A 27,426-nucleotide genomic window follows, 5' to 3' on the forward strand; every position below is an offset into this window, starting at 1 on the left:
GAGAAATGTGAAGAAAAAATTGCCTGAAGCTGACATCTAGTAGTCTAAGTCTTCCAAAATGGAGAAAAGTCCCTTCTTTTTTTTTCTTTTGGAGAAAGGTCCCACTTGAGTTTATTTGATACCAATAAAACACCAGATAATGTGTCTTAAAGAACCCCTCCATGCTGGGAGAAGTATTTATACTTTGATATTGTGATTCTAATTTCTGCATAGTTTTTTTACATAGCTCAGCCTTTTGTGAATTGTCTTTTCAAAAAAAAAGTCAATGAGACCACTTTAATTGAATGCAAAAAGCTGTAGATTCAGAATGTAAAGGCAACTTTTCCAGCTTGTGGGTCTATAAGCTAAAATAAAGTTGCCTGGTTTTAAAATGCACAGTTTGCTTGCAGTTTCTACCAGCTTCAGTGAGAAAAATGCAAAAAGACAGAAGAAAGACAAAATGAAAATGTGTCCTATGGGTTTGTCTCCCATGACATTTAAGGCAGTTGTTTTTTTCTCCTTGTCTGCTGAATTTTGGTGGCTGCACCAAAGGTGTCAGCTCCAGCTTGTGCAACCGTGACTTCTGCCAGGCCTGTGTCCAGTAGTGGGGACTGCAGAAGGGCGAGATGTACACAGCTGGGATCACGGGGCTGCCCTGCACAAACGTCCTATGGTGGGGAGCCGGCAGCTCACAGGTGGATGTCCAACATATTGCAGTGTTTGGTGTGGGCAGGGAGAAACAGAAACCTGGCTTTGGCGGGTGGTCTAGGTCAGCTTACACATTGCTTGAGACATCTAGATGAATCCCTTTTTGTAAACCATGAAAGGACTGAACAGACCAGAGAAGCTGAGAAGATTTCCATCTGTTCAGCCACTCCGTGACCTCCCTGTACCAGGGAAAGGAAATGGTGAGCTCCAGAAAGAGGAGCAAAGGGAACCAATGTGGGTGAGAGTAATGGCAAAGGGTGAAGTGTTAAGAAACTAAGAAAGATTTCAGCCTCATGTTAAAGTCTGGCAAGCTAGTGAAAGTGGGGCTGAGGTGACCCTTGGATCTGTCTCCTGTGCATGTACGAATAACAGCCTTGCTATTGTGCGTTGGTCTCCTGGTTTTGACACCCCCCACTTCCCATTGTACTTAGTCTTGGTTACCAACCCTGAGACCCAGATCTCTTGACTGAAGTTTCTCAGCCCTCTAAGGTCAAGGGGCTTGGTGAGTCTGAGCTGGGCTGTTTGTTTGGTTTGAACATGTCAGCTCTCTAACCTGATGGTGTTCTTTGTCAGAGCATCTCATTTTCCATAAATCATTCTTTTAAATGCTGGAGTAATCACTCAAAGTTTGGCAGATGACCATTCATGCACAAAAGCTACACCAGAAGTCCAGGCAACAGATTCATTCTCTGGCATCTTGGCAGAGATAAAGAGACATGGGCTGTTTCATAATTAGAATGGGCTTTTTATTTTTTTAGCCAAAGATGGATCCTCTACAGGTGACAGTTACAAAAAGCAGGATTCGTCTGTGTCTTGGACATTTAGAGTGTGCACTTTTAATCTGATCTAATTTTCCTAGATGTTTCCTCCACCAGTCATCAAAGCTCAAGTCTATGTTTTAGATACCAAAATTTAGTACAGTTTCAAAAAGTCACTGCCCAAAATTTCACAACTAATCAGGCAGCATAAACAGCGTTACCAGATAGCAGTAGGCAATGGCCACAGCCCTGCTTCCTGGTCACCACACTCCTTGTCTCCTTCTGCAAACCCAAAGGAGTTTGTCCCGCATCCACTCTGACCCCCTCTAGCGATTCTCGTCAAATTACCAAAACCAGCACTTATTCCTTAACAGCCACTCTGTGCGAGCTAGGGTCAGGTTGCACTGCTTGGCTGCTGAGACCTCGGATTAAAAATGAAACTGTGGGCATAAATTGGTTGTGACAACTGATTCAGAGGGTCTAGCTACAGAGTTTGTGCATCGGGAAACTGATGCCCTAATGAGGTGAGGAAGGACTTCTGAATCACTTCTGGCTGCTTTCTCCTCTTGCAGTAGAAACTCAGTCAGATTTCTTCAGCGTCCTACTGCTTTTTTAATGACTATAAATACTTTCAAGCAATAAAATTATTCCTTTTTCTCCCTGAGACTTCATCTGGAAGTACAGTCTGTTCCTTCTTATCTCATTTGGAGACTGCTCTGCTGATTTTTCTAGAATATTTGGAGCATCAGTGGAGCCTACATGGATTTGGCAGGTGGACGGGCAGGGTTTGGAGGAGGATTTTTAGGATGTGTATGTTTTTGCAGTTCTTTCTTCTGAGATATCTTTTGTCTGGCACATGATGCAAACCTTGGTTCTTCACTGGGTGCACATCCTCGGTGAGAAGGATAAGGATCTACAAGAGGAAATATTCAAGGAGTTAAAACACACACACATTATCAAGCCAATTAAAAATTAAAACTCCCCAAGGTATGTTATTGGGAGGACTGTCAGAGTGAATATAGCTCCAAGGAGCAGCAAAGGCGCTCTCCAAGGAAGAATCAGATAAAACAGCTCAGCATGAAAAGCATTCACAAAGGCATCCCTGATCACGACAAGCATTGCACAAGAGAGGGATAAGATCCGTGTTATAACCAACGTAAAATTTGCAGTGGGAGCTCAAAAGTTCCTCAGCACTGGAGGATCATCCCCAAAGAGAGACTTTGCATAAACAGCCACTGTAGAGGAGCTAGAGTTGTTGCCTGCAGCATGAACAAATTCACTGGAGAGATGCTGTATAAATATTTGAAACAGAAGAGTTTAACATAAGAGCTGCTTCATCCATAAAAGAATACACCATCTCCTCTGGTCAGCAGCAGGAGAGGCCACAGATTTGTGATGATATCAAAACAAGAGTCCACTCAGGAGAAACACCACTGGATGGCCTTTGGGAGATGAAATACCACCCAAAATCCATTCTTGCTAACTTTTTCGTCCAACACTGGACAAAAAAAAAACAGAAATGTAAGGGGGAGGTGGGCCTTTCCTGGGGGGTTGTTTTGCTGAAATCAGAGGTCCCACACAGGAGAGAGATTGGGGAAACAGGTGAAATGGGAAAAGCTTTCACTGCAGCCCCTGGGGTAGTCCTTGCAGAAGAGAGGCCAGGGTGAACCAGCACATATTGACCTTCTCATCAAGCCTCCTTTGCTCCTACATCAGGGACAAAGTGTTTGGCTTCATGGGTGGACCCCTGGGGAGGGGAAGGCTTCCTTGCTCACACTCACTGAACACTTTGCAGTCAGAGGGGCAGAGAGCAGGGAGGTGAGAGTAGGAAGAGGAGCGAGATGGGCACTGAAAGGAGCAACTATGTCACCAGAGGAAAGGAGGGAGGTGGTGCAAATCTGGGTTTTCTCCATTCCTGGGTGACTGTTGGAATAAGGAGCCTAAGAGAAAGTAGCTGGTTCCCAATGACCTGGAGACAACGTGGAGAGCGCATCCAGTCCCATCAGTGGAACAGAAAAAGAGGTGTTTGAACTAAGGGGTGCAGGGGGAAGGCTGTTTTATGGAGGCAGGGGAACAGTGCCTTACTAATGCAAGCTGTTTAAAAAGCCAAGATCCCATTTGGCTTCAGCTCTTCTTCCCATCTATCCCACTCCTGGGAATTTTTGAAAATTGCTTCATTGAAAGCTGGAGGTCCCCTATGGAGCCTGTTTTCATTTTCTTGGGACAGAGTATTGAAATAATTTGTCCTGCAGTAGTGTAAAGGGCTAATATCACTCAAACCCTTATGAAGCCTAGTCCCTGTTCCTATTGAAGTGAATTAATTTTAATTAAAGAAGCTTAATTAATCAACACATAATGAAACCTAAACAGACTTGCATTTCCCACCTTTATAAGCATTTTATATTGAGATTCGAGACATCAGAACTTTCTCCAACACCAACATTTTAAAACCCGTTAACCCCTTTCATGACTCCGGCCACCCCCAAAAGGGGAGAGGCACCCAGAAGAGGGATGTACTTGCCACAGCACACCCCATGCAGAGCTCTGGATGCTGTCCCCATGCAGTGCAGACAGCCCATACCCATGGCCATGGCACCAAGCTCACTGGTGCTGCCTCTAGCAAGGAGGTAAAAGCTGACAACGTGTCTCTGGCATCCTGTGTGATATGATGCAAGGAAACATTCTCAAGTTGCACCAGTGGAGGTTTCGATTGGATATCAGAAAGAATTTCTTCACGGAGCGGGTGATTAGGCATTGGAACGAGCTGCTCAGGGAAGTGGTGGTGTCCTCATCCCTGGAGGTATTTAACACGTGTAGATATGGCACTAAGGGACATGGCTTAGTGGTGGGACTCAGTAAGCACGGATCTTGAAGGTCTTTTCCAACCTACATGATTCTAGGATTCTATACAGGGGTTTAGGTTCTGCCACTTGAGGCTTTCAGAGGACCATGAAGAAAAGCTTACATCAAGTTGTGGAGTCCCCTGGCCCATATTATTTTTGGAAACACAAGAAATCAGATCTGAATCCCACAGGGTCAGCAGACAGAAAGTCATCCTGAGTCTCAAGCCTGGTTCCAGAGCTACAGCCACTGACGTCTGCCACAGATATCAAGCAACCATGGAGGAAGATTGTTCTGGAAACACCAGTGAAGGAGGCGCTTCAGAAATAATTGCAGTTGGGTTTCATTTAAAAAATCCACAGCACTCTATTGTCTTCTGTCACAGAAAACTTCCACTCATGTTCCCAGACAGTGCTAATGGCATAGCCCTTATCTTCAGTGGTAATCAGTCATGTGTTGTGTCTGATATAAAGTAAATCATATGTGTTTGGTTTTTTTTTCTGTTCATTTGTTGGTTTTAGTTTTTATTTTTGGTTGTTTTTGTTGTTGTGGGGTTTTTTTCAGCAGATCTCTCTCTTTTAAACGAACAGATATGCTCAATACAAACAATAAATAAGAAACTATTGAATTAACGATTGTGCATATCCCATCAAAAATCCCTCAAATCCTATAGAATAAGACCCCACTTCTTAAGCAGCTCTATGTTTTGTGTGTGAAGAATGCAAGTGCTGCTGTAAGGATGGCGTTGGCTATCTGCCAGCCTATCAGCTGTAGCAGCCTAAAGGAAGAAGTACTGCATTTCAGGTTTTTAAGAATATAAACCTCTACATAGTCATGCAGGCAGATGCCAAGCTTAGACATTGGAACAGACTATGGTGGGTTTTTTCGGTTTTCAATTTTGGCCTTACTTGTAGACCAAAAGTGTTTTGGTTTGGTTTGGTTTGGTTTTGGTTATCATCATGAACTCTTTCCTGGAAAGAATCTGGGACTGCCCTTCAGAATGGCAATCTCCTGCAGACTGTAAGGGGGTGACTCCCCATTCAGGGTAAATATCCTCCCCCAGCTCTTCCAAAACCTGAAATTCTGTTTTCACTCACTCCAGGCAAAGACCTTACCTAATACTGATACTTAGGTACATTTACAAAATGGGAAGAATATCCTTTACAACTTCAAAACCATACTGTAGGATGCTTGCTAAATTTCATGGATTAAAAAAATCAGAGTTTATGAAACACAGATTCAGATTTTACACATATTGATCCTCTGTTTTTCATGCTATTCCATTATCCATGGCAAAATAATCTTGTGTCCATAAAAATCTTCAAGATTCATAAAGACACTTTGCTTCTACATTCTGAAGATTTCATATTTTCCAGTTTTATATTCACTGGAAAAATGCAATTAGGAATATATATTTCTACTTTCATTCAGAACCCTAAAAATTGAACTTTTTGATTTTAGGTCTGTGTAGTTTTTCATTTTAAGTGGATGTAAAACATAACTGACTTTCTATATCAAAGGACAGTTCAACACACTTCTGTCTGAACTTGCAATTTTTGTCCACGCACAAGTAATACTTATCCCTGAAATTTTTATAATCATAGAATCATAGAATGGTTTGGGTTGGAAGGGACCATAAAGATCACCTAGTTCCAAGCCTCCTGCCACAGGCATGGACACCTCCCACCAGACCAGGCTGCCCAAACCCCATCCAACCTGGCCCTGAACACCTCCAGGGATGGGGCATCCACAGCTTCTCTGGGCAACCTCTCCCAGTGCCTCAACACCTTTATAGTGAATAATTTCTTCCAAATATCCAATCTAAATCTACCCTCTTTTAATTTAAAACCATTACCCCTTGTCCTGTCACTACCCTCCCTGACCAAGAGTCCCTTCCCATCTTTCCTGTAGCCCCCTTTAGGTACTGGAAGGCCACTATAAGGTCTCTCCAGAGCCTTTTCTTCTCCAGGCTTAACAACCCCAACACCCTCAGCCTGTCTTCACAGGAGAGGTGCTCCAGTCCTCTGATCATCCTCATGGCCCTCCTCTGGACTCGCTCTAACAGATCCACATCCTTCTTGTGCTGGGGGCCCCAAAGCTGAACGCACGGCTCCAAGTGGGGTCTCACAAGAGCAGAGCAGAGGGGGAGAATCACTTCACTCGCCCAGCTGGCCACACTGCTTTTGATGCAGCCCAGGATACGGCTGGCTTTCTGGGCTGCAAGCATGCATTGCTGGTTTGTGTCAAGCTTCTCATCAACCAACAACTCCAGGTACTTCTCCTCATAGCTGCTCTCAGTCCATTTTCTACATAGCCTGTATTAGTGCTTGAGATCGCCCTGACCCAGGTGAAGGACCTTGTACTTGGCCTTGTTGAATGCATATGTATATGTAAATATATGTGTGTGTATATATATATATATAAAGTATTTGACCCTTATAACAATTCCTAAACAGCATAGGCTTCTAGCCACTTTCTGGAGCAGCAATACCACCTACAGTTTCATGGACAACTAATGTAGTCTCCACATACCATATTCTAGTAAAGCCAGAATTTGAAGGAACAACTGTGGATCTGGACATACAGCATCAGTTATGCCTCAGAATACTTTCTTTCTCCAAGTGATCTTTTCTTTCAGAGCTTGCATTAACGATTGCATCATGGAATGAAACAGGTCTTGTTATCTTTGGGAATGGCACACATTTTTGATCATTTCCAAGATAATTAAGCATTGAAGACAGGCACCCAAACTCTGACCCATATGTGTTTGTCCATGACAGTTGCCAAAGGAATGTCTTTTCTTAGCCAAGCCACTCTGGTTTCTTATACACCTCTCTTGCTTTCTGTGTCTGTGGTTGCCCACAGACAAGAGGGACATGACAAGCTACAACATGTTATTGAAGGCACACGTTATCTGTGCCATTCAGATCTACAAAATACCTCCTTTTTATACAGAGAAACATATTATAGAGCATATTACAGTATTTATTATTTTGTGCCAACCATTTCCTCTCATCCTTCCTAGTGAGTGAAACTCTGGTCCTTCACCACAGTTATTTCATTTGTTCTGAGCATGCACAAGGTCGATACTGCTAAAACTCACTACCACAACTGAAAGCAGACAATAAAAATCTCCTTCAGAAAGAGACCTAAGGCTTTCGTATTCAAATAATTTAATTTCAGTGACTGCATTATCATTTCTCTTCATCTACAACCATGTCTTATCCATTCTCATTTTTGCAACCAACCCCACATATTTTTCTGTTGTGCCCTTCCCCTGTTAAGTCCCTCAGAACTCTTCCTGTAGTGCTTCTCTTACCCTGTCTTCCCTACAACCATGACTGACACAGCTCCACGCTGTCCAGCCTCCTTCTCTGAACAGCTATGATAAGTATAGCTAGGCATGCCTTCATAACAGGTTTTTTTTGTTTGTTTTTTTTTTTTTTTACCTAGAACAGCTGCCAATTTTTCTCTTATAAACTCTTGCAGCATCACATCCCCAGTGAAGCCATCTCTTATTGGGACCCATGTTCAGCAGCTCTGTTTTCCAGATGTTCTTTTATTTCAAAACCACATGAAATCTCAGTGTCTTTTTAAAAACTGTTCCAAGACAGTGCTGCTTACAAGTATCCTGATTTCCAACAGTTTATACATTTTCGTGACTAAGTGTCATTTGCTGAAACTGAAGGTTGGGAGCAATAATCCTCATGTGAGCACCAGCTACTCCCCCAGGACACAAGATAGTAGACCAAAAAGACCTAGAAGCATGTGCATAAGGAAATTGCTGCTGCTGTCCTTCAGCTAGGTGCTTGCAGTACAGAGACCTGTAGAGATCTTCGAACATTATCTCCTGATATTTTGTCTTTTCAGTGTAAATATCTCTGATGCTCTGTCATGGCCCTCTGGTGCTCTGCACACTTTAAGCTGCGGGATGCTGATTAGGTGAGATGACCACATCTGCACAGGTAAAGAGACACAAAACCAAACCAAACAAAACAAACAAACAAACAAAAAGCACTACTGAACAAATACAGGGGGTTACGAGAGAAAATACTGACCCTTAATTTAAACATATTCCTAGTATTCCTAGCTATTAAGGTTTTGTCAGCTTACAAAGCAGACTTTCAAGAAAGAAAAAAATCCTTAAAATGTGCTTACCAGGAAATTTCCTTCTCTGGGGCCCTTTTCTTCTTCATAAGTTTATTAATATGAGAGGGAAAAGGGTCAGAAATTGTGATAAATGACACTCTGCCTGCAGAAATTTATCTCTGTCATCTCCGGGGACTCTCCATGTGTTCCAAAGCAACAGGCAGTGATATATTTACTTTCTCTTATTGATATTAATGTGAATTTAAATCTTTGACGTTTTTTCCCCTTTCAGTTGCTGCTTTTTAAACTCAACATATCTTTAGGTGCTGGTGAAACAACACCTTCTCTACTTGCCACAGAAAAAAATGCCCTGGACTCCTGACTGAGAAAATGCATGTAGAAAAAAGATCTGAAATCTATCACTTACTGTACATATTATTGTTTAAAGGACACTGGCTTTTTGAAACATAGGTTTTGGTCCTCTGCTGAAAGAAATCTATCCTTATTGTAAGGCAAAGACACATGTAACTAACATAAAATTATGGCAGTTTAAGTATAAAGGAGGTATATATAATACATTGGTAAGAAATAGGAATTTTTTAGATAATAAAATTGTCTGCTTTTCTTATTGCTGCATTTTTATTTTTAAAACAGATTTGATAAAGCACTTAATATTTTCCATTATAACTCTTTCTTATTCTACATTTTAAAGTGTTTTGCTACATTGTGATGGAAAACATGATAATGTGAGGAATAGATCACTGTTTCTCATAGACCTTCTCTAAAATACATAGACATTTGAAGAATGCACTCTGCTCTTTCTCAAAAATTGCATACTTGTTATGTTGACATAGCATTCACTCTTACTGCACTAATAGGCAAACACTGCTTCTGCATGGATAGAAGATCCAGCTGCATCTACATCAAGAAAGAAAAAAGATATTCTTATGCTAAACCATCCAGTTGGTTCTTTACTTTTCTAGAAACCTGTGTGGGTAAGTCAAATCAATATCAACTGTTGTTCTAACTAAATCCAATTCTTCTTAGGACCATATTTCCATGGCATTATTTTTTTGTCTTTGCTAACATTTTCAAATCTCCCAAACTATGAAGAATTGACAGAAAAAATGCTATTATCCTGTTTTTGTTGATGATAAAATACTGGGGAAATGTGAATAAATTACACCAATGTATATATTAAAAAAAAAAAAAAGTTATCAGTAACCAAAGCATAAAAAATAAAAATATAGATTAATTCCAAATAGTATATTTCTATATATACTATATATAGTAAAAATATGGAAAAAAATATGAAGTTTATTACTTCAGCATCTCTTAACTACATCTCCTAACAGGCAGATCATTTTTAATATAATTGCTGTAATATAGTATTTGTTCTACCTGTTGTAAAAGTAAACCAGTAGACTTAGGGTTGGGGCTTGAGATTGCTTACTGTTGTACAATTTTTGCAAACAGGTTTCAGTTTAAACTGTGTTTATACTCTCTGTTAGTAATCATTTACATACACTTGTACTGGGTTTGTGTGGCAAGGTTTTGGTAGCAGAGGGTCTGCAGGTTTAGCCTCTGTGAGCAGAGCCCAGCAGCTGCCCCAGGTCAGACCAGAGCCAGCTCCAGCCAGCTCCAAAAGGGACCCACTGCTGGCCAGAGCCGAGCCAGGGAGCGACGCTGGGTGGACCTCTGGGAGAGCAGATATAAGAGAGAGGAAGAAAACTGCTGTGTGACAGTAGCTGGAAGAGAGGAGTGAGAACATGGGAGAGAAGCAGCCCTGCAGCCCCCAGGTCAGTGCAGCAGGAGGGCAGGAGGTGCTCCAGGCAGGCAGCAGCAGTTCCCCTGCAGGCTGTGGAGAGGCCCCTGGTGGAGCAGGCTGTCCCCCTGCAGCCCATGGGTCCCACATGGAGCAGATCTCCACGCTGCAGCCCCCCCGTGGAGGAGCCCACGTGGAGCAGGCGGATGTCATATTAATCAAAAAATGTCTAGTTAGTACTTCTTACATTGCCATTTACAAAGTCAATCAAATGCTGTAGCATAAACACAAAGAGCTTGTCATGTGCTTTAGTATTAGAATAATGTTATTGCTAATACCACAGCTGGTAAGTATAATGTCAATATCAGTGGAAATGTCCAAACAAGATTCTTTATACTGGCATCAATCCAAATCAACCAACCATGTCCATGCCAGGACCATTTATACTAAAAATCCCTGGTTTCAGAAAGTTTCTCTTTTGGGAAATTATTAAGGGTACTAAAAAGTGATGCTCTTATTACAGCTCTCAGCATTTTTTTTCTATTTAACCTTCTATCTAAAGACCTTCTTTTTCAATATCTACCAAGCATCTGAAGACTGTTACACCTCCTTATCAGCCTTTCTGACATGTTCCTCAGCTGTCATTTCTGAAAAAAAAAATATATGTGGGCCTCTTTTCTGAGTGTCTAGAAACAGCAGGCAGCAGAGACACCAAGAGAGTATGAAAACATTTCTTCCAAAGATGAGGAGTTCATAAACAGATAGCATCTATCACAAATTGCCACCAACTTTGCTTACTTTACACTATCTTCATGCCAGCATCCATTTAGCTGTGCTTCACTCAGTCCAGATGCATCACTTACATCGATATAGACACTTACACATACTTAATTCTTTTTTCAACATATTTTTATGCATGCATGTATTTATATATTTGAGAGGTCACATGCTCCTTTACATGTTCCTTAACTGCTGAATGCCCTAACTAGCCACAACCCACCGTGAATGTTTTTGCTGGGTGGATAGTTTTTAGAACAGCCGAGTCCAGACAGAAACCAGACACATCTGTATCCAAATGTAATTTGGGAAAAAACAGAATTCCTATATATCACATCTACTAAGGAGCAGACCAGAGATGTCAACAGGTTTAATCAAGAGCTTGCTTCATTAGACCTATCTTATTAAATTGGTTTAATCAATTGCAATAGGGATGCAGGCTTTGCTAAGAGTCTGAGTGATGCTATACATCAATTTTCATACACATCCTTTATATCTGTAATGTTTTAGTCTAAGATGACGTGCGTGGACATCTCAGTTCTTCGCTGTGCCCTCTGGCAGTCCCGTTACCAAGGTGAGCATGAAGCAGACATTAAGCACAAAGGAGACCTGAGGCATTACTGAGCAGCCAGGACAGATATGAGAGAATGGCTCTTCAGCAAACACATGCTGGGCACATAAAACCACCAGGTAATAGGATTGTTGTGTGGAAATACCCTGCTCCAATCTCTCAGGCTCACTTAGCTGCAAAATGACAATAACAAGTACAACACTGAGTTGCAGACAGACCAATAGCATAACACATAAAAGCGGTGTTAAACTTAAACCTGGCTCCCAGCCGGAGTTCTGCTGCAGCCTGCCAAGCACAACAGGGAAGAAGGCAACAAGGAGACTAGTCTGAAGATCAGAGCGGAGGTGTCTGCAAAGAACAAAGGATATCCAAATAGTATTTTTGGCTGCAGACAGCGCTGATAAGACAGGCAGCATTTGGAAATAGGAGGCTCACAGGAGTAGGAGGAAGAGAAAGAAAATAAAGGTGCCAGAGAAATAGAAAAGAACATAATGGGGCAAAACAAAGGTAATGAGAAAAGGGCATTCAGTGTTTACTGATGAGACATCTTCCAGATTATATCACAGGCAAATCAGCAGGCAAAAATCATTGCACAAAAGAGGAGGGCAGACAGTGCTGCAGAGTTCCAGATATCCCAAGAAAAGGGACTGAGGGAACTGAGACCTACTTTTGTTTTACGGACCACTGGGACAAATAGCACTGTAATGAAATCCTGCACTCTCCATGACATGCAGCCCCCAAGATGTGTCCAGCCAAGTGGTCATGGACCACTTTATGAACTAGCTCATGAGAGCTGGTGTGAAAAAACACCAGGTTGAGGGAGGAAATTCTCCATTCGTTATATTTATGAAAGGAAAGTATTAGGGGATGTTGTCTATTGCACCATCTCATTTTGGCCTAGACTGACTTGTTGAGGGAAAAGGAAGACATGTTCTGAATTTTAAAAAGTCAAGAGGAGTAATCAAAGAGGTTTGTATAGTTTCTATAAGAAGAGTTGGCACAGAGAAAGGAGGCTGTAGCCTTAAAGCCATTTAGCTCCACTTCCATCAGGAAAACCCTCACATTTCATCGCAAGCCTTCCACAATTACTTGTCATTCTCTGCTCTTGCCATCCTTGTAGACTTTTAACACTTAATCAGATTTAATTTATTAGCAAAGTGAATTTCAATTGCTACAAAGTAATGAGCAAAGATACACTCTAGTTCTTTATTTAGCTCATTCCTAGCTAAATCACTTCTTCAGACACCAGCTACTAAAGCATGCATAAACATCTGTGTCATGTACTTTCACGTACCTTATCCAGTTCAGTTCAGTAGGGCAGACTTCGTTCTCTATACCCTCTGGAGAACACTTTTACCATATGGATAAAATGTTATCAGAAGAAGAGAACCTGTTGGGAGAAAACATACATCTTGCTGTCTTTTTTGAGAACATTAAGCAAAGTCAAATCTTTGTGCAGAATACAGTCAACAAAGAAAATTTCTTCCGAAGGGCTCTTCTAGTCCAGGATGGAATTTCTCATCAAAGCATTTCAGAGGTACCAGCCTCAGGAACAGCCAGTCACCTGTGTCTTAAGTCATTGCTACGGACACCAGAGGTCAGGATGTGTTCGGCTTAATTTATGTGAAGCTGGCACTTCCTAAATGAGGAGCCAAATCGCTGGACTGTTGGCTAGAGTACCCCCCTAAGCCTTTGCCTGTAATGAAGCACTCCAAACAATGTCTTGCTCTGATGCAGAATGACACAGAGTTCCAGAAGTTCAATCGAACTGGAATTCTCTGAGGTCTTGGCCTAAAATAAGAGCTCCCCTGCTGAGGTACTGAATAAGCATATTTTTCTAAGCACACTGGGTAGTGTTCTTTAGTCCTGACTCATAAATTATTGGTGCCTCCCTGTTTTTTTTAAAGCCTCCTTCAGTGAAAGCTTCAGATCTGTGGCATCAAGTAACGCACAGTTGACTGTTCAGACATAAAATCTTCCCTGTTTACTCTTCAAAAGCACCACATATACCAAAGGCAATGAGGAGGGTTGTTGGGTTTGTTTGTTTGTTTGTTTTGATACTTCCCAAAAAATATCAGTGAGCTATTTTCTTTATAGTCTCTTGTCATAACCAGAAAAAAGAAGCATGCAAGTTGAAACTGAAAGCATGCAATCTGCCTGTTGTTCAATTTCTCTTCTTTCTGGAAATTACTGTATGCATATAGATCCATAACTGCTACATTGCAAAAAGTTGCATTAAACAAAAATGTTGCAGCTGCCCAATATAATTTTAAAAAGATAAAATCAGCATGCTCTGTCAGCTGAGTCCACTTCATTTGAGATAATCTCATTTTCTTCTTATTCACTGACTTCAGAAATGGCTGTCATAGATGCTCCACTTTCAAGTACTGTGAAGTTCTCTTCACCCTATTAGTCTCTGGGGAAGGGTGTTCAAAACAGAAATGCAGTACATATAGCAAGTAGCTTTCAGTATGATTTGATGGGAATTAAACCATTGTGAGGATTCATTAGTTCAGTAAATTGCTGCTGCAGCATCTGTGCTTTTTAGTCACATTACAAAACTGATGCTTTAATGTGAGCCAGGCCAATAAGCCGTATAAATTATCCTATACGGTTTTGTATCTAGACGTAGAACTGCTGTATGCCACAATCAGGCAAACAGAATAGATGAAGTCACCACAGAAGACAAACTCAGCAACTAGGATACACTTAGGCTAATTGGAAAATCTAAGTATCTGCCAAATCGTGAACGGCTTGGCCCTTGCTTTTACAAACTCTGTTTCCAAGAGAATAGTGACAACTAACCAAATCTTGTGGTTTGAGCTCAGGAGTCTCATTTCATATTGTTTTGGTGTATGCTCAGTATTAATAAGTCACCGTGTTATGTGAAATGTCAGACAACACAATACCTGGATAAGCTCAAATTGTTTGTTCTGTTACCATCCAGCTTTCATTCAGAACAAAATCAAGTTCTTTGGCTTATTGAGAAACTCAAAAACGATTAACTCTGTTCTTGAATGGTTTCAGATAAGGAAGAAATCAAAAATTACAGCTAAAATGGCATTATTTGCAAGCCATTCTCATAGGCTTGGGTATTTATTCAGGATCTTTAATTTTGGGAGATGTCAATGCTACAGCTACGCTAATAAAATCATAGTGTACACAAAAATACTAGGATGATATCTATTTCCTTCTGTCATGCCTAAGCAGTTTTGCACTCTAATTAAAGACATCATTCTAAATTTGCTACTAATCCTATATAAGCACACAATCATTTTTTCCCTCCAGTTACAAGAAAATGTATAGCAAAGCTTTTTACATTTATTCCAGACTTTATTTCTAGACCATCACACTAAGCTATTATAATCTGCTGTTGTTTAAAGCAGTTTATTCTTGGTTCTTGGGTACTTCTCCACAGGAGTCACATTTGCTAGCTATAAGAGGGTATTAGATTTCCTTTTGCCATTCATGCATTGCAGCTGCTGTGCATTTGTTCTCCACCGTAGTCCCAAAGGACCTCAGCACCATAACAGGCACACCAGCTACTTTCAGTCTGCAAGTATCTGAGACATGCAACATCAGCCAAGTGCCAGGCCAGGACAGATGACACAATTCTTAAGGGAATGATACCAAAACCACATGCAGAGAGGACCTATCAGTCAACTAATGTAATGGACCGAGATGCCTTTTTTGTCATTCTAGCTTAGAGCTTAGCCTGTACTCTGAAAAATAGCTGGATTCTAGTTTTGTCTCCTTGAATATGTGACTATTACTCTTTAATTCACACTTATATTGCCAGAGTGTAATATGTAACAAATATTAGCTTTTAGACAAGGATCATTTAGTTCATCCTGCAAAAATGCAAATGAACGAAAGTCATGAGCGCAGGCTGCATCTTGCATTATCTTGCTGCAATGTTTAGTTAAATCGTGTTTCCTACTGTGTTACGGGTTGTACTGAGAGGCACAAGGTATTCATGGTATACATAGGGTGTACAATTGAGAGACAAAGGTAGACATCACCTAGTAGGTGTCTACCAAGGGAGACATCACTATTTCATAGTTGAAAAACTATCTCAAGCAGCCTTAATCACATTGCATACGCTATACTGTATACACTAGGCAATCAAAAACCAGATTCAATTAAAGTTTTAAGCTCCTAACTATCCATTGCAATAGTTGATTAGGAAGCTAGGACCCCATGTGCCTTATAAAAAGTAAAGGATGAGCTAAAATGTTGCCTTACAAATGCAAACTCAGTGTAGCAGGATTCCAGTCTAGGTGATACAGTCTCCCAGACTGAAGGGGTTATAATAAAAAATAGAGATGCTTGAAATGTTTGCAAATACTCCTCTGACGATGCATACTGTTTTGGGGACTGTAGTTGTGAATATTTTCATTTTTCTGAGCACAAAATCTCAGAGAAAAAAAGGTCATCTGCTATATATAGGTGTGCAAGCCCATGATTACCAGTGATTTTTCATCAGTTCCTTGTGCTGCCCTAGAAATTTGTTTGTCTATTGCCTCTCCTCTTATGCCTGGGTTGTAAGCTTTTTTGGACAAGGACCATTTTTTTGGCCTCTCAGGAAAGCATCAAGCACAATGGGTTTTGGTCCATGACTAAATTTCTGATGCAAATAACAATCTGGCTCTTAGATCTCAGATGAAAGAGTTTCAGAATCCTTTTAAAGGACAAATGGAATATTGTTATTTCTGTAAGCACAGAAGCAGAACCAAATGGCAAAAAAGAAGGCCAACAATGCTTTCTGCAGAAGCCTAGGATTATTAAAGGAGAAATCGCTGCCTCATATTACCATTAATTATGTATCTAACTACCAGGAGTCTTTTGTCATAACAGAAATCAAAGTGGACCCAGGAGAAATGACCAAACCGATCTTTTGTGAAGCTGGGGTTTTGAAAGCTGTTAAAGGCAATTGGAAACAGGTATTTTACCTAACGTTAGCAATAAAGCTGAAGAAAGAATTTCAAAAGAGTCAAAACTACATTAGGGTGGGCAGATTTTGTACACAGAATGATGATGTTATTTTTGAGCCATCTGTCAAATCAAACTCAAAAGATTTCCAAACCCATGTTGCAGAGAGTGGAAATATAATCAGACGCTTTATTTTGGCTTTGATGCAAGGCTAACTGTGTTAGGTCATCGTCTCCAAGAGTCATCGTTTCTGTTATCTTACAAATCTAAAAGAGGGAAGCAGTAAAAATTTAGTGAGAGAAAAGCAATAAGAAAAGCAGTAAATTCTCTGTCCTCTGGTAATGCCAACATGTTCTTTGATTTTACTTTGGAAAATAAAGTGACTCTAAGTCTTAAGTCTCCAAAGCACATTTCTGTTGATCCTTAAGAAATAATAACAAAACTTTCTGTTGCACATATTCTGCATTTTTTGAATCTTGTAACCACTTATTCTAAGAACAAAAACAATTTGCTTAACACCTGAGTGTTAAACCACAGCCAAACACTTGCTAATAGCAAAAAAAGAAAACATTTTATAGAGGTGGCAGATCTTGCCAGAGACAACGACTCCCTTTGCCCTGGTGCCCTCAGCTTCAGGTAAAGGAAAATTGGTAGCTCCTGGCATGGAAATCAGTTGTTGCAGGTAAAACATCCCCTGCTGGTGCTCTGGGAAGGGTTAGGGGCTAGGGGCTAGGGGCAAGAGAAGGTGGCCTTTCCTTCAACAGGAGGTGCAGAAAGCCCCAGTCTGGTGGTGCCTCCTCTAGAACATCTGCTTGCTCCCAGCCTTTCCCTTCCCAGCAGACCAAGGGGGCTGGAAGGGGAGCAGGTCACCTCCATGAAGCAGGAGGGCCACTGGTGCCTGACACTACTCAGGAGGGTGGAAGTCCCATATCTCAGGGGGAAACAGGAGAAGAGGAAAAGAAACCACAGGCTCCTGCTCTCTCCTCCACTCTTCAAAACCCCAGTTCTTTCTCCAAGTCTCCCAAAACCTCTATTGGTCTCCAAGCCTAAGTCCTCTATATATCTGTTTCATGCACTGAGAATTATCTAAATTCTATAAAATGTGTTGTTTAATCCCTTCCGCAGCCCCAAGGCTGCTAGGTCAAAACTCATCGCTTGTCATTGCTCATGTTCCCTGTAATACCCCTGCTCACACTGGCTGTGTCTGAGCTGCACACGTGCCACCCTAGCTAGGAATCAGGAGGCACACGGGGCAGGCACCCACACCCAGCAGATCAAGAGCAAGACCCACATGGCCACTGGGAGTTTAGTCCTGACCTTGTACACAGCAGGAGAATGCAGGTGAGTGACCTTACTGTTAAAACACTGCATGAAATAATGTTTTTAGACTTGACCACCACATTTGCCTACCCATGACCACAACATGCCCACTAGGGTGGATTAGCTGGGTGGATTTGATCGGAAGGGGCAGGGAGCAACAGACATAGTGCCCTGCTATGCAGCACGGGCAAAATCTAATTATCTGCTTTTCTGCTTTTAATCTAGCAGTCTCACTTTCTGTGTCTTTCAATTATTTCCAATAAACCTCAGTGACACTTTTCCTTACTTTTTTCGTTATGTTTTCCTTACAAGATAAATGGGTGTCACGGATTTATATTTGCTATCAAGTTAAACAAAGCTATGCTCTGGTTTACAAAGGAAGACAAAATTCTGGAATATCATACATTTTAGGTAGAAAAAAGTTTCCCTTTTCCATTGCTTAAATATTGAAATACATTTTTATGGTGAAATATAATTTTCACTGAGCCCAAATGAAGTGAATTGGTTGCAGCTAAACTAAGAAGGTTCTAGGGAATATGGGATCAAAATTCTGTTAAATTATGAAACCCTTCACTCTGTTTTCATTTGTAGGAATAACTGAGTATATTAGACAGCTTTCACATGGCTCTAAATCTGTGAAGTTTTTCAGACTGTCTTAAGTTAACATTTGGAATTCACGCTGTGATTTGATTTCGTTGTTGAGCGTGACTCTTGCCTAACGGTCTGCTCTGCCTTCTGCCTCTGTTTCATTTTTCTCTCTTCCCCTTTGTCAATAGAGGCATAACTTTTTTCCTCAGTCTGAATTAAAATTTGAAGCAAGCAAGATCCTGTTGTTGTTGTTGTTGTTGTTTCCCAATATCTCCATTCCAGAGCTTGCTATTTGTTCAAATATATCCTAAACTCCATATTGTCTCACTACATATTTTGCCTCTCCAGAGCACTTTCAAGGAGAATCATGTCTTTGTTTTTCTCTTGTAAGCTGCATGGAATCTGGTTCCCAAGCTCAACATTGCTTCCAGAAGTCTTCATTTTTCTCTTCGTGTGGTCTTCTTCCACTGCCACTGCCAAGAGCAGAAGCTCTATGAGACAAGGTCCAATTCCACAGTAGTTTCTGAAGGTTTCAAACATCAGTGTCGTAACAAAAGTAAGATGTATAACACCATAATTCTTCCTGACAAAGGAAGTTGGAAACCCTTACTGTTATCTCCTGGTGAACTCAAAGAGAAAGAGTATGGGTTCAAAAGTCTTTCCCTTCTCAAATGAATCCAGGAAAAATACAGGGAAATAACAAAGTGACCTCTTCCACCCATGATTATTATTTGGACCTGCGTTTCTTCTGTGGGAATGTAGCAAACTGGAACTGAGCTTCTGTTTGTCATTTAAGGGTTGCGCTGGTGTTTTTGATATAAAGCATTTCTTTTGGGTCAGGGCAGAAGAAGGTTAGATAGGAAACCTACAGCATGTTCTGCTGTGGTTTGAGAAGATGCACTCTCTCCCATTGTTTAATGTTTTGTAAGTGTAAGCCTAAAAAAAGGATGAAATTCTTATCAAAATGTTTACAGCCCCAAAATGCATGCTTTTGTGACTCCAGCTGGGAGCAAGCATACAAGCAGAGGAGCTTGCTCTTACTCTGTAGTCTCTGATACAGATCAGTATACAGGAAGATATTAAGTTTGTCCAAGAAACAGCAGGTGCTAAGTCTTCTGTTTTCACAGCTAATGTTACACTTAAAACAGTAGCCCAAAAAGCAAAGCTTGGACATTTGGGTTGTTTCCACAGAGAATAAATTAGATTTAATATTAATAAAGAAGAAAAAAATAAAAACTGCATTGCACAGAAATCTTTAATCTATTGGAAAAATAAATTAACAGTGAAAAAAAAAAAAAGGAGAAAATCCAAGAAAAACTTAGATCTGTGACAATTTGTAAGAACAGTAAGAAGCTCATTGGAGTATTGAGATCATGAGATGTTTTTCATCTTTAAAGGAAAAAATGTTATCGAATGTTATGTGGTGTGCATATATGTGTAACATAGGTGTATGGATAACTAATGCATTTGGAACAGGCTTTGAGAGAGCTATTATTTATGGATTTTCTACCAAAGTGTGTGAAAATGTTTAAAAATCTTTTACAGCTTTAACACTTTGTTTTCCATACAAGAAGAGGTCACTGAAAACGCTAAGAGCAAAATCTAACGTTTCTGTGTGACTCTTAGAAAAAGCATAATAACATGAACAGCTGGAGAGAAAAAAATATGTGCTCAAACAAAGTGAGTAGGCCAGATATTTCAGGAACAAACAGAACTGAGAACAAAAATGCAATTGTTTGTATGAGATGGATTTCTTTTTCAGGACTGGATTGTTTAACCTCAAGCCACTCTGCTGGCACAAAGGAGGTTTGGACCCAAAAGCCATGCCTGTACTGCTGGATGAAGCATGCCTGAGGCTGCTCCATGACTCTAGTGCCAAGTGTCATGGAACAGCTTGCATTCATACTACTAAAATCTCATACCCAGTAAAATAGGGTGGCTGCAGCTACACTACGCTTGGGAGCAGTCCCTGGCCTAAGCTAACTTGTGAGGTGTTCCTGGGAATCGTTTGGGAGAGCTCTCTTTGGCCAAAAGCAAGCCGGGGGGCATTTCAGAAATTTAACAAAATAAATAATCAAGTCCAGTGAGATGCCCTGGCACTGCTTCATTTATTAGAGCAGACACAGCTGACATGGCCAGCTGCTGATCCCTTAACAGCACCGAGACAGCACAGATGGCCTTGGACTGCTCTCCTCTTCAAGCAGGGGTGCCGGGAGCGTGCCCAAGCATATGCAGCGCTTCACCAGGGGCCAGAGGAAACCCGTTTGATGCAGAGCGAGCCAGGGCTCATGCTGGTAGCAAAGCTGCTGCTTTCCAGCATCACTGCTTCCCTCCCCTGCGGGGCTGTGCAAGAAAACAAGCCCCCTTTTGCTTGCTCCCAGGTCCAGGGAGGGATTGAAGATGCTTTTGTAACCAGCCGGGGTGCAGGAGGAGGGACTGGAGTTGGTGGTGGTCCATTTCCACAGCAGCCAGGAGGGTCCATACTCAGGAGTCAGGGGCAAAGCTTGCCGAGGAGCAGTGTGGGGAGCTACTGGGACCTATGTGTACAGCAGCAGAAACAATGAGCAGACTTACAGGGTGGGATGCACTATGTACTGTGACTTACAGCACTGCAGTTCTTAAAACAGGTGGCTTGTTTGCTCCTGAGTAGTAGTCTAAGTGCCTTCGGTCTGCATTTTTAAAAAATTATCTTCCATTTTATAGAAGATTTTCACTACTGGACTATTCCAATCATTAATTTTTAAACAAAATGTCTTGAAAAGCAGCAAATACTTTTTGTAGGTCACTGGAAAAGCAAACAAACAAACAAACAAAAAAACACCCTACTTTTTCTTTAAGAGCCAGGTCTTAAGATTTGTAATGAACTAAAACACAAACATTTAAATGACATAAAAAATTCAAAGAAACCCATGCAAGTCAGCCATGCATAGACTAGTTCCCAGTGTTAGAATCAAAATCCAACTAGTTTTTGTCTGTCCCTGTGTTTATATCTGGAAGGAAAATAGGCAGTTCTGAGGAATTCAACAGTCATTCCTCATTTGCCTCAAATCGGTCTGCTGTGAAGCCTCCATGGATGAGACACATGTCATGGGCTTCAACAGTTTTTCCCAACTGTCCACTTAAAATTGGATTTCCAAACTCCTGGTCACCACTGGTGATATTTGGAAAGTTTGACCCAATCTTCCCGTTACAGACCTCTGTCCTTCAGCTGTGTTCCTTGGATGGCTGTGTCATGCTGGCTGAGGCAGGCAGCATGGAGGCAGCTTTGGTTTTTGTACTGGGTTTGTGTGGCAAGGTTTTGGTAGCAGGACAGCTGCAGGGGTGGCCTCTGTGAGCAGAGCCCAGCAGCTGCCCCAGGTCAGACCAGAGCCAGCTCCATCTGGCTCCAAAAGGGACCCGCTGCTGGCCAGAGCCGAGCCAGGGAGCGACGCTGGGTGGGTGTCTGGGAGAGCAGAGTTAAGAAAGGGGGAAAAACCTGCTGCGCAACAGCAGGTGGGAAAGAGGAGTGAGAAGCAGCCCTGCAGCCCCCCAGGTCAGTGCAGCAGGAGGGCAGGAGGTGCTCCAGGCAGGCAGCAGCAGTTCCCCTGCGGCCTGTGGAGAGGCCCCTGGTGGAGCAGGCTGTCCCCCTGCAGCCCATGGGTCCCACATGGAGCAGATCTCCACGCTGCAGCCCGTGGAGGTGTTTTTAGTTTGTTTTTAGTTTCTCACTGCTCTAGCTTGTTATGAATAGGCAATAAATTACTTTAATCTCCCTATGCTGAGTCTTTTTATCTGTGATGATAACTTATGAGTGCTCTCCCTGTCCTTATCTCAGCCCATGAGCTTTTTTCATCATATTTTCACCTCCTGTGCTTTTGAGGAGGGAGTGAGTGATGTGGTGCTACTGGTGTTAAAGTACCACAGTTACAGGTGCACAGATCTCTTCATGTCCTGATTTGGTTTGGATAAACTTAATTTTCTTCCGAGTAGCTGGTATAGTGCTATGGTTTTGGTTTTGTCATTAAAATAGTGTTAATAACACACCGAATGTTTTAGTTCTTGCTGAGTAGCGCTTACACAGAGACAAGGCCTTTTCAGTTTCTTGTGCTGCCCTGCCAGCGAGGTGCACCAGGAGCTGGTGGGGGCAAAGCCAGGACAGCTGGCCCAGGCTGGCCAGAGGGATGTCCCATACCATGTGCTGTCAAGTGGAAGAATAAAACTCGGGGAAGCTGGCCAGTGAGAGGCCACTGCTTGGGGAGTAGCTGGGCATCGGTCAGCAGGTGGTGAGCAATTGCATTGTGCAGAACTTTTTTTTGTATCATTATTATTATTGTTCTTGCTATTATTATTATCCTTCCCCTTTCTGGCCTATTAAACTGCCTTTATCTCAACCCATAGCTTTTACCGTTTTTCCGATTCTTTCCCCCATCCATCCCATGGGTGGGGGGAGTGAGTGAACAGCTGTGTGGTGCTTAGCTCCCTGCTGGGTTAAACCTCAACACCTGGTAAATACATGTGCTGTGAAAAACTATCAGAGTTTGTTCATTTTAAGACTGTTTTTCATTAGTGTTCTTTCATGCTCTCCATCCTTGTGTTGTAAGATAGTAAACAGTCAATTAACCCCTGTTCGACTTGTCCATGACACTCAGCTTTCATACACTTCTGACCTCTGTCTCCATGTTACAGTCACTTCTTTTCCAGGCTGCATATCCTCCTCTATGTAAACCTCTCATACTGAAAAGGTTTCGTGTATCTGGTAACTCTAGTTAACGTTCTCCATAACCTTGTGAGTGGGCCATCCATACCCTTGTTTAGAAATCCTGGATATGCCCTGTACTTTCAGATGGCATTGGACTTCTCAGCTACCTGAGCAGACCCTGGCACACCATACAGCCTCCTTCTACCTTTTCAGAGGCCAATGTCAGGCAAAAGAGAAAGCCTGGAGTCCTCCCTAAAAAGGCCCAAAAGTCACCTGTCCAAGGACAGATTAAACTTGCAGTCTGCCATTATAGTGCATTGTGGATGCCACGTGCCAGGTCTTAACATTATGTTGGGTTTTCAGGATTAGACACCTTGTCAGAAGTATAATGTAAATATAGACACAAAGTCAGATAATTGCAGAAGTGCTGAGTCAACAGGACCTGGAAGTCATCCCATGAACCTCCCTCTTAAAGCAGGACTTTTTGTCAACACTTTTTCAGGTCATCCACACCTTTGTTCAGCTTTTTCTTGAAAGCATCCAAGGACTGATATCACAAAATCTTCCTGGGCACCTGTTCAGTGCCCTGTTCACTGCCCTCCTGGTGAAACAGCTTTTCCTAATGTCCAGCCTCAATGTCCCAGCCACGCTTTGTGGCTCTTGCCTCTGCTTATAGCACCGTATACCACCAAAATAATTTGGCTCCACCATCCTTATAACTTCCCTTCAAGTAGCTGCAGGCCACTATTAGGTACCCGCTCAGCCTCACCTCACGGAGCATGTGGTCCAGCTCACTACTGTCTTGGTGGCCCTTCACTGGACTTTCTTCAATTTGTCTATATTCGTGAACTACAGATGTCTTAAACCATATACAGGCCTACTGGCAGCCTTACCAGTGCCAACTGGAGGGGGATATTGCTTCCCTTGATCTGTCGGCCACATTCCTCTTGAAGTGACTCAGCATGTAATTCACTTTATTTGCAGTTGAGATAGCATTTTTGGTTCATATTCACCCAAGAGTAAATAATCCACCACAAAGCCTCAGACTTTCTCAGCTACAGTCAACATGGTTCTGGTCAGGTAATTCGTCGCCCCAGTTTTAGTAAAATATATGGCATTCATTTTCAGGTGTGACAATAAATTTGTAATCTCATGACAATTTAAACAGCCTGTGGCACAGGAACAGAGAAACCTTCACACGTACTAATGAAAGAAGGTAGTCCTTACTTCAAAAGAAGAAACTTAAACAACAGGAGGTATTGCATGGAAAATGAAAGTAAATAGTCGAACATGAGCTGACAGTGAGATACTGATGTTTAGTACAAAAAGCAGTAGTTTCAGCATCAGCTGCCCGTGCCATTATATTTTATTGATGTCTTCCATGTCTGGTCAAAGTAATCGAGGTTAGAATCACAGAATCATAGAATAATTCAGGTTGGAAAAGACCTCTAAAATCATCTAGTCCAACCTTTAACCTAGTACTGACAAGTCCACCACCAAACCATGCTACTAATTTCTACATCGACACATTTCGTAAAGACCCCCAGGGATGGTGACTAATGGTGCCTTGACAAAACTCCGTCGGGTTGCCAGTCTCACATACAATGTCATTTTTCACAGAGGCTAACAGAAAACAGTATGGCTTAAGAACAGGAAAATAAACACGACAGAAAGTTTTACCAAGGTAAGTCAACTGGAAAGAAGGAAATCCCCAAATACCCGTGGTGCTCAACATGTTCTCTGGAATTCCAGAACGATTTCTGCAACGGCTCCCAGAAATCTCCTAGGCAGGCACCCTGTGCTCAAGTGAGGCAAGAAGGCTGCTAGCTTTCAGCCTGGGGCTGTGTTCTTCAGAGTGCTCTACCTGGCAGCCTCTGCAGGTACATGGGACTGCACTTTCTTTTTAACCAAGCTCACTGATCATGCCAGGAGCAACAAGTTCCTGAAGTTCCAGCACATTGCCTGCAAACCTCCTGTCAACGTTGTCAACGTGACCTCAGCAGTAAGAATGACTGAGAGTGAGAAGGCAAAAAGCTGTAAGAATTTTTGTGAAATATCCATGAAAATTTATTGTGAATATTTGAAATCTAATAGTAGTGAATCAAGAGTAGTGAATTTGGGGACAATTAATTTTACGATATTTACAGTATATAAAGTAATTCAGAAGGTTAGTCTGATCTCTCTCTGTGGCACCAGAGCACAATTTTCCTTTAAAAAAGGCTATATTCATAGGAATCTGAATAAATTCAGGACCATAAACACGTTACTGCATTTGCTGAAAAAGGAACTGCAGCCTAATCTGATCATATTTCCAACACAAAGTGCCTCATAAACTGTGAAACAGGAAAAGGCAAACTATGCATTTTCCCTTTACTAGCCCAGTCTGCTTTTAGCAATGGTAAAAAATAAAAATATCAAAGAAGAGCATTTTTTCGGAGGCTGTTAATATACACAGTTTCTAACTCCATGTGAATCCAAAAAGTGCAGCAACTCATTTTTCCTCTCTGTGGACTGAAATTATTCTGTTCCTGCTCTAGTCACAATTAAAAATCCCAGTAGCCATAGCAACCGGACCACTGAATGTCCAAGGCAGGCCATATAAAGGTCTGAGAAACACTTCCAAGCCTGGAGCATATATGATTTAAAAGGGAAGCGTTCTTCCTCACTCCTTGACTACCATCTTCTTGTTGCTGAGGAAAGAGGCAAGACTCCTAACTCCCAATATGATATCTCTGTATATTAACTAGTTAGAATAAAGGCTAAATTCAAAACTAAATCACTCGAGCAGAAATTCAGTACCTAATTTACTCTAATATTAGGCCCTTGGCTCCTATTGTCTTCAGTTCATAAATGCAGATTGGCTGGAGGGACTGCAAAACACAAAGCAATAACATAAAATAAACTATTAAAGCAAAGGACACCGTGTTCCTTCTATTCTCACGAACACCCACACACAAACACCCACACATGCAAAAGCTCCTCAGGAATAGGAATCCTGAAACGTGAAAAGTCCAGTATGCAAGAAGGCTGTAAAACAGATTTACTACTTTTTAATGTACATGTCCTTTGTCATTAAGCACCCTTCCTAGAAAAAATGCCATGGCATCTACATGCCTCTTTTTCGGTGCCAGAGAGGTAATTGCTTTTTCAATACAAGTCATTTCAAGCTACTTGCTATACATTGAGTGACACAGTGGATGAGGAATTTTGTGTTCCCACAACAGCAAATTAGAAAGGCAGCTGAGCAACTGAGTAACCACATGGCAATCTTGGTCTCCCCTCAAGTTTCAAATTATTGCATAGAAAGCACTAAAAACAATACAAAGTCCAGCTATTGATTTCACCACAGGCCGTATTTCACCCCAAATTCTTCTGCAATAGTTCACGTCTAAATTGCTTTTAAAAGGGTTGCAAGTGTCTAGAATCTTAAGCAAGAAAGTTGTTAAAGTTTGATTTTTACAGAGATAGGTGAGAAAAAAAAAAAAAAGCAGTTTATTTTTGAAGGAGCCAGTTTATCTTTATAACACTAAAAAGAAAACAAAAGGTTAACACCAAAAGCAACCAAAACCACTTCCAAACGTACAAATCTACTGGAGATGCAAACAGAACTTCTGACAGAATAAATCAAAGCAATGCAAACAGAAAAAGGAATATGCTGAAATCCATACTTCGGTACTCAGATAGAATTCATACAAAATTTAAAGCAAGATTTGCAAGCAGTACACTAACTGGTTGTTCAGACTCCACAACTTTCCATAAATAAAATGACAAATATACAAGATAAACATCCAGATGAAGTACATTGGTTTTCCTGTCTGCAAGTCCAAGTCCAAAACAAATTACTTGCCTTCTGTGCTCAGACTCAGAATTAGAAATAAGTAGAGCTGGTTCACTTCTGGCTCAAGGGATTGGCTCTGAATTGGCTTGCTGAGCTAGACAGCAGCAGTAAGCTTTCTGTGTGCAGAATATAGTCTTAAATTTGGCACTTGTTCTCCCTGCAGTCCCCTTGCACAATGGCATCTATTCAGACCGCCTAGTTTAGTTGCCTAACACAAGTGCTGAACATCTCAAAACTGGATGCCTGACCACAGCAGGCATCAATAATAAAATAATTCAGAGTACCCAGCTTAGGGCTACTTAGCCTCTGGAAAGAGCCAGGACTGCATGAAAGCCCCTGAGGAATGATTCAAAGCACTAAGAAAGATGCCAGCTTCCTCCTGCTGCCTGGAAGACCCTGAAAGATGAAGAAATAATCCTGAAGGTTTCCTTGGCAGTGCTGGAGCATCACAAATTGACAACAACCCATAGGAGAGGAGAAGATGGGCTCCCAGCAAGCGCTTCTCTGAAAGTTTTCTATTCAATGTTTGTATCTATGTGAGTTTGGAATGGCAAGCCTTCACCTGTGGGCCACATACCACTG

At 41.6% G+C, this 27,426-nt stretch overlaps 1 long non-coding RNA gene across 4 annotated transcripts; it reads right to left on the reverse strand.

Moving 5' to 3' along the window:
- LOC136786818 (uncharacterized) lies at positions 1-27,426 on the reverse strand. 4 transcript variants are annotated; one of them, XR_010826282.1, is made up of 4 exons: positions 26,854-27,426; positions 12,783-12,878; positions 11,745-11,836; positions 1-2,358 (listed from the first exon to the last, which is right to left on the reverse strand). It is a non-coding gene; the product is annotated as an uncharacterized lncRNA (long non-coding RNA). The 4 variants fall into 4 exon arrangements; XR_010826284.1 differs by lacking the exon at positions 11,745-11,836 and having other exon boundaries at positions 26,854-27,420; XR_010826281.1 differs by lacking the exon at positions 26,854-27,426 and having other exon boundaries at positions 12,783-13,320.

This window comes from Anser cygnoides, chromosome 1 (genome assembly GCF_040182565.1).
Source record: "Anser cygnoides isolate HZ-2024a breed goose chromosome 1, Taihu_goose_T2T_genome, whole genome shotgun sequence".
Taxonomy (NCBI): domain Eukaryota; kingdom Metazoa; phylum Chordata; class Aves; order Anseriformes; family Anatidae; genus Anser; species Anser cygnoides.